We start from the raw sequence: 10,909 nt of genomic DNA on the forward strand, positions 1-10,909 counted from the left end.
AAGTGGAGAATGTTGTGGGAGTAGATGGGGACCATCATGATTCAAGTGGTAAATGAAATTTGGGTGAGCACAGTAGAAGGACCCAAAGAATAGAAGGGAAGAAAGGAGCTTGGAAGATCCCAACTATTTTCCAAGAATCACCCTGCTCAAGCAGTTTTTCCTCATCAGCATGTCTGGAAATAACCCTTAATTAGCTAGTTTGCAATACTCTTACTTTGCACTAGTTGCATTTCCAAGTACTTAAATTGTTCAACCTGCTCCGATACATTTACTCCTACTGTTTTCACCATTAATGAGGCATTCAGCTTTTATAATCTGGGAGATGACCTAAAGATCAAAGTTAATTTAATTTAAAATCAATGTACTAGAAAAGAAAGACCCTGCCTCCAATATTGACATTAGGCTGTGAGCTTTTGCAAACGCAGAAGCAAAGACACATAACAGCATATGCCATGCTATTATTTCCAACCAGGAGAGACTATAGTCATGCAGTCATAAAGGTATGCTGAGAAAAGATTCTGAAAATTGGCCTCCACCCGATTTAATGCTACTCATTGGACAGGCTTTGTTTGATCCAGAGAATTGCAAACCATATCCTGGATTCATTATTGAATTTTAAATCCCACTGAGTAGCTAAGACCAATATCAATGAATCTTACATTCCTGATATTTTAGAGAAAGTCATTCATAACTGAGACAAAGTGCTTAGATTTATGAGCAAAGTATCTTATAAAAGACTTATGTTTTTAACTGAGTTCTGTTGGCAAAGTTACTTCCTCCTGCTGCAAGAAATAAGAAGACTTTGTAATGCAATGTCTGGAGGCATCTATTTCACTTATTATATTTTTAATCCTCAAAGTCTGTTTTCTGACTTGCAATGGGCTGCAATTACATGGCTTCACAGTTAATTATTTTCTATTCATTCACCCATGCGTTTATTTATTCAACAAATTCTTGATATCTCCTCTGTGCCAAGTACCAAGCAACCTCTTGGAGGTTCAAAGAAGTATAAAATAGTACTTCAGTCAAAATAAACCGGTTTTTCTAGTGTAACTAACAATATTAAACTTACCTTCGTGGCTTATCCCAACCAAGGTTTACTTCTTGCTCACACAGTCTGGGAGGTCCATATGATATCTCCGTGGTGGCTTGGGCTTCTAAATTTGCTCAGAAGAAGAACAACGGACTGGGAAGCATGATGCCAGCAATTAAATACTTCTGTCAGAGAGAGACACAGGATCTTTTGTTTGCTTGGCCATATCTGCCTCTAAGCAGAAGTGCATCCCCCCCAATAGTTTCTTTAGGGAAAGAAGCAGACATAGAACACACTATTGTCTGTCATACACAGATTACACCTTCTGCCCCTTCTTATTATATTAGCCTATACAGTCTTGTCATGGGCTTTATATGATTTCTACAAGGCCCTTAAAATATTAAACATATCTTGGTGAGCCCCATTATTGTTTTCATGGACAGTTAAGAGAACGGGGATTATACGTTAGAAATGATCCCCCTGCTTTCTCTAAAGATCCCATGGCCCTTACATCCCTCTCTTGTCCTCTGCCTCTGATAGGAAGGCCTGGTCACCCCTCTACAGAGTGAAGAAACCAACAAAGGAGGACACAACTAAGACCAAGTTAGACTATGAGAATTACTATGAAGTTTTTCCATCATTTATATAATCATTGGGCCATTTAACCAATAGACATTGAGCATCTCTACTCTATGATGTGTGATAGAAATGAGGAATAGACCTGGTTCAAATTGTATAATGAGGAAGATTGTCATGTAAAAGGGTAATCGCAAAGAAGTAAAAGCTATGCTAGAGAGGTGCAGAGAGCACCTGACGGGGGAGACCCTGTGGATGAGGGAAGGTCCCTGGAGAAAATGATGCCCAGGCAAAGGCCTCGTGCTTGCATAGGAATAAGCTAGGCAAAAAGATCTGGGGAAGGAATAATCATTCTAGAAGAAAAACAACGACCCAGAGGAAGGAAAGACAGAGGAAGGGGGCCACCAAGAAAGAGAAGAGAGAGCAGGTAAAGCTCTTGGCATGATGAGGGAGCTGCAAGAAGCCAAAGCATAGATTCCAGGTGGGGGATTGTAAGAGATGAGATAAGAGAGATGAGGAGAAGCCACGTTTCAAAGGACATTGTAAGCCATAAACACAACTTTGGAGTTCTTCCTAAGAGCATAGAGAAGGCGTTGAAGGGTTTCAATCAGGAAGAGAGTGATATGATAGATACTTCAGATTTGAAGTAACAACTGCCCTTTATAAAAGCCTGGTAGTTATTATGCTGGTAAAGTAAACAACCCAATGCCTGTTTATAGCAGTCCTGGTCTTTGGCTGATTTCCCTAGTAGGATGATTTATGAGGAAGTAGATGTAGGATTTGTGTGTTTGGTATGATTAGGAATACCAGGAGAGCCCTTAACACGAAACTATATTTTCTATTCCCTTCCATAAGCACTGAAACCCCAGTCTTTATTCCTTCATTTTTATTTCATTTATCTGGTCAAATATGCATTGAGAACCTGCTATGAAAATGGAATAAACCTTGTGCACTAAAGAAAATGAGATAAGGACAGTGTTCTTGCTTCCAAAAGGCTAAAAGTTCTCGTAGCAGGAATAAGATGAGTTTAAGAGTGTGGTGTGTGGGAGGAGAGCAGAGCAATAGGAACCCAGAGGGAGAAACAAGCCTTTCAGGCTGGGGAGCCCTAGGGAGGCTTTGTGGAGAAAATACCACTACAACTGGGCCTTGAAAGATGAGTAAGATTTTCTCAGTGCTGAGCCTCTGTGTGTTTTTATCAGAAGTCTTTCAGCTATCCACAAGAGAAACTTAACTCAAATGAGCTTAAACAAAGAGGGCAGTTATTGGTTCACACAAAGAGGCACAACTGACTTGAAGCCTAGCTGGATCCAGGGACCCAGTGTTATGATTCAAGCTTGCTCTTTCTCCCTCCATTCCTAGGACAGATTCTCCCTGGTGGACAAAACGATGTGAAAGGAAAATAAATCTTGGGACCCAAAAATCACTAAACCAAAGGGAAAAATCACTAAGCCAAAGGGAAAAATCAAGCTGGGAACTGCAGGGAAAACCTGCCACCCATTCTATTCCTAAATAAGATAGAACAAAGATAAATAAGCCACCTACCTCCTTCACTTACAATTTGCTCACAAGGAAATTCCCTGTGGAAAAGGACAGATAGAACTCAAAGTCATCCCTTTGCTGATATGAGACAAATGCATATCTGAGTACCTGCTTGACCTTATTGTTTCAGTAAGCCAGACTAAGGTGTAAGTGACTATTCCCCTAGATTGTGTACTCAGCAAAATGCTAATCAGAAACTCAAAAGCATGCAACTGTTAGTTTCTTATCCACCCATGACGTGGAACACCCCCCTCTCCATATCAAGTTGTCCCACCTTTCCAGACTGAACCAATGTACCTTTGATTGATGTCTCATGTCTCCCTGAAATGTATAAAACCAAGCAGTGCCCCTACCACTTTGGGCACATGTCGTCAGGACCTCCTGAGGTGGTGTCACAGGAGTGTCCTTAAGCATGACAAAATAAACTTTCTAAATTTATTGAGACTTGTCTCAGATACTTTTTGGTTTACAATGGCTCTCAATAAACCCAGTGTATTAGTTTCTTAGGGCCACTATAACAGATCACCAAGAGCAGAGTATAACAGCTTCAAACAACAGAAATGTATTTTCTCACCATTCAGGAGGCCAGAAGTCAGACGCTGAAGACGAGGCGATGGCTGTTGGTTCCTTCTGGGGGCTCCGAGAAGGAATCCATTGCATGCCTCACTCCTGGCTTTTAGTGTTTGCAACAAGTCCCTGGCATTCATTTGTTTTTAAATGCATCCCTCTAATCCCTCTCTCCACCTTCACATTACCTTTTTTGTGTTTCTCTTATGTGTCTCTCAGGAGATCTAAAATTTCCCTCTCTTTTATGTTTTGAGGATACCAGTCACTGGATTTAGGGCCCACCCTAAGTCTAGGATGATCTTTCTTGAGATCCTCAACTTAATGACCTCTGCGGACTTTATTCCAAACAAGGCCGAATTCTGAGGTTCCAAACGTACTTCAGTTTTCAGGATACTCTTTAACCCACTACACTCAACAAAACCATTCTACTGTCTACAGCAGTGGTACCCAATCTTTTTGGCACCAGGGATCGGTTTCATGGAAGATAATTTTTCCATGGACTGGGGAGAGGGGAGGATGTTTTTGGGAATGATTCAAGTACATTAAAATTATTGTGCACTTTATTTCTATTACTGCATTGTAATGTATAATGGAATAATTATACAATTCACCATAATGTAGAATCAGTGGGAGCCCTAAGCTTATTTTCCTGCAACTAGATGGTCCCATCTGAGGGTGATGGATACAGTGACAGGCATTAGATTATCGTAAGGAGTGCAAAATCTGGATCCCTCACATGCACAGTTCACAAGAGGGCTCACGCTCCTATGAGAATCTAAGGCTATCACTGATCTGACAGGAGGTGGAGCTCCAGCGGTAATGCAAGCAATGGGGAGTGTAAATACAGTTGAAGCTTTGCTCACCGCTCTGCCACTTACCTCCTGTTGTGTGGCTGGTCCCTAAAAGTCCACATACTTGTATCATTCTGTGGCCCAGGGGCTGGGGACCCCTGGTCTATAGCACAAAAATCCCACAACTGTCAGCTCCTCATGGATCAAGTGTCAAAGCTGTGGTGGAGGCTGGGCTGTGGAGTTCAGTCCCATCAAAATTACATTGGTTGAATTCTTAAGAAAAAAGCTATCTGATATCAGAACATAAAGCATACTGCAGAAGCATCAATGATAGGATCTTGGAACAATCACTGCAGAAACCTTCTGGGGGATGTATGTATAGCAAAGCATTTGGAATTATGATGCCTCAGACCAAATAGATTCTAGAGGGACGTTATTCTATTGACTTCCATTTCTTTTTGTAGGTAAGGAGTCAGAAGCACATGGAGAAGGTGATTGAGGGTCCCTGTGCCCGATAGTCAGTGAAAGGCATTCTGATGGAGGACAGGTGCCACCTGACCTGCATATAGGGAGCAGGAGGCACCCAGAGAGCTGGACAAACCAGACAGGAAGAGGAGCAATGCCAGGGACATGAATGGATCTTCAAAACACTTTTCGTATTTATCTCTACAGCTATCCCTGCCTTAGTTTACGTAAGCATTTTACTCCGACAGCTAAAAGTTAGACAATTGTTTTGTGATGGTTAATACTGAGTATCAACTTGATTGAAGGATGCAAAGTATTATTTCTGGGTGTCTCTGTGAAGGTGTTGCTAAAGATTAAAATTCGAGTCAGTGGACTGGGAGAAGCAGACCCACTCTCAATCTGGGTGGGCACCATCTAATCAGCTGTTACTGCAGCCAGAATAAACCAGGCAGAAGAACATGGAAAAACTTGACTTACTGCATGTTCCTGCCTTATCTTTCTCCTGTGCTGGATGCTTCCTGACCTTGAATCTCTGACTCCAAGTTCTTCCTCTTTTGAACTCTTAGACTTACACCAGTGATTTGCCAGGGGCTCTCAGGCCTTTGGCCACAGACTGAAGGCTACTCTCTGTTGGCCTCTCTACTTTTGAAGTTTTGTGACTGGGATTGGCTTCCCTGTTCCTTAGTAATAAACTTCCTTTCATATATACATCTATCCTATTATTTCTGTACTTTAGAGAACCCTGACTAATACAGGTTTTCAGAGGTAGTCCTGTGTGGAGGTCATGTTTGCATCCGTCTTCAGCAGCATTAGAAAAATTAAAATAACATAAAGCTTTTTAAAGCACCAAATTAATTCAAGGTAAAGAGATGTATTTTGTTCCTAATTATATCCTTTCTGCCTTTTTGGTATTCGTTAAGCTATTCTTTTATTTAATCATGGTCACAGTAGAAGGTAATTTAATCTTTTTTCCTCTAGTTTTGTGGCCTATATTTGGCAAACGAAAATGATGATGACTCAATATTGGCTTTCTATACTTTCAAATGGAGAAAATATTTACTGACTCATGACATCCAAAGGTCTGGGATCCCTAATTTGACCAACTGCTATGTCTCATTAGATAGCCCCCAAGGTGAGTAACCACAGTAAGAAATCAAAGAAACTTTCCTAAACAATTATTTTCTTAAGAGAAAAGTGGCTTTGATTCTGAATGGACTTTTACTAGATTTGGTAAGTTTTAAGAAATGTTTTGCTGAGGATGAGATGAAGTTTGTTAATTGCATTATGGGTTGCTAAGGGTCGTGCCACTCTGAAGTGTCGCATGCATGTGGCAACTGCTTAGCACCTGTGGCCTAGGGACCTTATCGCCATTATCCCACATGTTCGAAAATGCAAGACCCACTTGTTAGTCAAAGAAGCTGACCTAGTAATACCTTCTGAGCCACTTGAAAAGCTTTATGACAATTTTTCAAACAGGAAAATTAGCCAGGTATTGTTCAGAATGGTTGACCTGTGAATTTGATTTTTATTTGTTTATCTACACAGCCATGTTTAGCAATGAGCATGCTTAGGCCAAACGTTATGGTTGGTGACATCTGAGCTGCACATCATCCTTCACATTCCAAGCATGTGTGACCTCCTCTCCCCTCATTCTTGTTAGAATAAGTAGAGGCAGGGAGGTCACAGAGAAGCCTTACTTAAAAAAACAGTAAGACATAAAACAATTGTTTCCTTGGACTTAGAAGGGCAAATTCTCTTTGCCTAAGGAGGAAGCAAGGAAATATTCAAGAAAGGCTATTGGCCATTCATCACGTCCCTATGGAGACCTGAGTTTATGTGAGTGATACTATGGGATCTACTTTCTCCACCTCCCCCATACTATTTAGGTTTTGGTCAATTGCAGCAAAATGAAAGGGAGAAGTGTTGAAACTCTAGTAAAGAAAATATATGAGGGTAAACTAGTAGATCAATGCCCTCACCCTCCATGCCTTAGAACAGAGAAGACAGTAAATATCTCCTACATATTTCTCATTCATTGATTGGTTCAGTCATTAATGGGCTGGCCCCGTCATTCATCAATCCATTAAAAATAAAAAAATTTAATAGTGACTGTTATATGCAAATTATTCCTGTCTTAGGACTATGGGATGAAGAGGTAACAAAAATGAACTCAAAAGGAAAATTCTTTTAGAAAACTTGTTTTAGACTGGTGTTAAGGAGATTGTTGGTTTCCTGAGAGCCCTTGGGTATCTTTTTGGCCTCAAAAGAGCTGAGTAGGTTGGAGGCTTCTATTTCAGAAGAGATGAAACAGTCCATCTGGCTGATGAGGGCTGACTTCAGCCTTCATATCTTAAGGGAGAAAAATAAATACATCATTTATGTTTCTTTCCCAAGGCCAGTCAATTCCCCAGGGAAGAAAAGCAGAAAAATATTTAGGGCATAAGTTGGTCTAGAAAGAGTGGGTGTGTTCCCTGGAACCTAAACTCATTGGAAAAGGGAGAAAAAAGGACCAATTACTAGCCACTCTGATTCACCATTAACAGAGTTTATGTTTATTGATATTAATAATTATTATTGATTATTTGATATTAATAAACAATTTAAGCATATTTTTAGTGTCTATTCTTATGACCATCACTGGGCTGAAGCTACAGAAAGTCAAAGCATAGCTCTTACCCTACTAAAAGTTGCTCATTATCTATTCAGGGAGGAAGATTGGTCAAGAAAAAGAAGGCAAAGTCCTGCTTTCAGCTGAGGTTTATAAAACACATGAGATGGTATAAAATCTTTTCATTCTTCTGGTATGAAGAATTGGAGGGCTGGTTCTACCACAATGAAAATTATAACAGCCATGTGCATTTCAGACTACTTGCCAGAGCCTATTCTAACTACTTTGCCTACATTATCTCATTTACAACCATGTGAATTAGGCAATGTTATTATTCTGGATTTGCAGATGAGGAAACTGAGTCACAGCTAAATGATTTGCATGAGGTTATATTGCTAGTAAGTAGTGGAGCTAACATTCAGATTCATGTAGAGTGCACAAAAATTTCTGTGCATAACCAATGTGATATATTTTTCTGCATCTGAGAGATTATGATGTCAGAACCATGGCTTAGCAGGCACCAGACTAGACTGGGTACAGCAAGCACTTCAGGACAGGTTCTATCAGCCATAGATGGTTGTGGGCATCAGATTATCCATGAAATCAGCCATGCTGAGGAAGATGAGCCCTGGACACCAGACAAACAGAGATTTAAAAAAAATGAGTTGAGGAGAAGTGATGTGCCTTTGGAGGGGGCAAATGTAGCCACATTGACAGATCACAGAAGGAACCAGATAGTCCTCTAAGCAGGTGAATGACAACAAAACAAACATATGGGTGACTAGCAAATGGCTGTGCTCCTCAAGTATTTGGCTGAAAACAAAGTAAACTAAATATAAACCATCCTAAATAAACAAGGGGCATGTATTAGATCATGAAACTGAAGTGTCCATGGGTTTGTTAGCTTCAGGAAGAGCACAATCCAGCTGTTCAAATCAAGAATCTGTTTCTTTATCTCTGAGACCTGCCTTTTTTTGTTGGCTTTATTCTCAATCAGTTTTTCTTTATGTAGTAGTGTCTGGTTGCTTAGCAACCACAGTGGAAAAAAAAGTTTCTTTTCTCCAATAGTTTATTATTTAATTAGAGTGCTTCAGGAAAAGGGAAGAGCAAACAAAATTCTAGGATCTGTTTGGTTGGAGAACATAAGCATTAAACTCTGTGCTGCATAAATGAGGATGTATAACACTTGGATCATGCATTCAAAGAGTTAATAGTTAATGGGGTAATGGACACGTTTAAAAATGGAAACAGTGTAGGCGGACACTGTTTTTGTTTGTTTGTTTTTTTTGTCAGGGTCTCTCTCTGTTTCTCAGGCTGGAGTGCAGTAGTGCAATCACAGCTCACTGCAGCCTCTATCTCCTGGGCTAAGCTATCCTCCCACCTCGGCCTCCCAAGTAGCTGAGACTATGGGCATACCACTGCACCTGGATAATTTTTTTAAATTTATTTTTTGTGGAGACAAAATCTCACTATGTTGCTGAGGGCTGGTCTTTAATTCCTGGGCTCAAGCAATTCTCCTGCCTTAGCCTCTCAAAGTGATGGAATGACATTGTGATGTACCTGATAATGAATTTGAGGTTAGAGACAGGGCTTAAAGACATGAATCAGAGAAGGCCTCAGTAGGGAATCAAACATTTCCTTCTAGGGTCAAAAATATACAGCTCTCATCATCACACACAGTAAACAAAATTATGGCTGTGATTTCCATACCAGAGTCTGAGGTAATTGTTTTGTTTTACTTTGTTCACAATAAAACTTGTTGAGAATAGCAGGTTATATCTACATCTGCATATTTGCTCAATGATTCATAGCATCTTCTCACTGATGTGGTGATGAATCTGAAATCCAATAAGAAAGAATGGACAAACAAGATTTACTTCACAAAGGTTAACCTTAAAATCCAACGCTGTCATGTTGCTGTGAATAAAGGAACATTTGCTAAGAATCCCCATCTAAAACCACCAATCAAGCTCACTGGTTCTTTCTGGCTTGCTTTCTTCCTCCCTCATGCACTAAAAAAAAGATTTATCTTTTAACTTAGCTTTAATTCACAATTTCACAATTAATTAAACATCAGCCTAATCATTATACCCACAAAGCATTTAAACTGATATTAGGAGAATGATGGGGAAATGAATAATGCTTTGAAGGTCCATTTCAAATTAGTTATTTGACTAATGAATATTCCACAAGGGCATTTGGGAGATGACCTCTGTTGATGACTTAAAGAAAGACAAGTCTGTTTAGGTAATGAGATGACAAAGTGAGTTTGAGTTATCTCTGGGTGTACGTTGTGTAGAATTACAAGGATTAATCCATACAAAATGTATTACTTTTCCTGTGGCTCGTTGGAGATAACATAGAATTTAAGATCAATAAATAAAGTTTGGCATTTCGAAGATGCTGCTTGATGATAAACTGCAATGTGCACCCCAGACTGCCAGCCATGAGCACAAGCCGCCCACCAGAGGCTTACGAAAGAAAGCTGGGCTTGTTCCTGATAAGGCCTGTGGTGGGGCAGGCTGTTTGCCTCATAAACTCTCCATAATCCCTCCTAGCACCTGACCTTTCGATTTCTTAGATGCAGAGGAAGAAAATTGGCTGTCACCAGCATCCTATATATTCAAACAAATAAGAAACAGCTTACCTTGTTTTGTGGTTTAGAAGGAGCCTTTTCCCAGCAGTTTCATGATCAAAAGCACATATTGCAAGAGGGAATCAAATATAGGTCAAAGACGCTGACTGCAGCACATGATAAGAATAGGACAATGAGGAGGAGGTGGTGTAATCACAACCAGCCTGCCTTCTTTGGCAAGAAGCACTCATGGCAATCTTGCCGTGCTCATCTTGGACAGTTAAGTTACTTTTCATTCTTAATTATGTTAAATCTTAGAACAGTCAAAGCTGACTCAAACATGGAGGTCATCAGGGTCCCAAAAGGATTGGAGGTATTTGAACATGAAGCAAATACTAGAAAAGGTTTGATTTTTATGGTAAGCAACATAGCACTTGTTTTCCTCCTGAGTTTCTCTTTTTTTCTTGAAACTATGGGAGTGACTCTCCAAAGGCAGGGTTTCTGTTAATTCCATAGAGAATAATCCAGAGCCTTCGAATGCTGTATCACTTCCTCATACCAGGTTGAGAACTGGAACTCTTATGGACCCCAGGGGATCCCTGGACACCCAGTACAGAGAGTGCAAAGCAGAGCCTCTGGTTGCAACGCACACAGTAGGTGAGTGGGGCCAGGCTTCAGTGCCCACCTCCCCCCAGTGTATAAAGGATGAGTTAACATCTTCTAAAACTATCTATTAGGCCAGTCTACATGAGTCT

The 10,909-nt window shown here is 40.3% G+C and overlaps 1 long non-coding RNA gene across 1 annotated transcript; it reads right to left on the reverse strand.

The window, feature by feature from the left end:
* Positions 1 to 1,083: 1,083 nt before the first annotated feature.
* On the reverse strand, positions 1,084 to 10,314 carry LOC119469056. Its single transcript, XR_005197878.1, has 3 exons — positions 10,227 to 10,314; positions 9,290 to 9,417; positions 1,084 to 1,218 (listed from the first exon to the last, which is right to left on the reverse strand). It is a non-coding gene; the product is annotated as an uncharacterized LOC119469056 (long non-coding RNA).
* Between the last annotated feature and the right edge of the window lie 595 nt (positions 10,315 to 10,909).

Source organism: Cebus imitator, unplaced genomic scaffold, assembly GCF_001604975.1.
Source record: "Cebus imitator isolate Cc_AM_T3 unplaced genomic scaffold, Cebus_imitator-1.0 Scaffold18, whole genome shotgun sequence".
NCBI lineage: Eukaryota > Metazoa > Chordata > Mammalia > Primates > Cebidae > Cebus > Cebus imitator.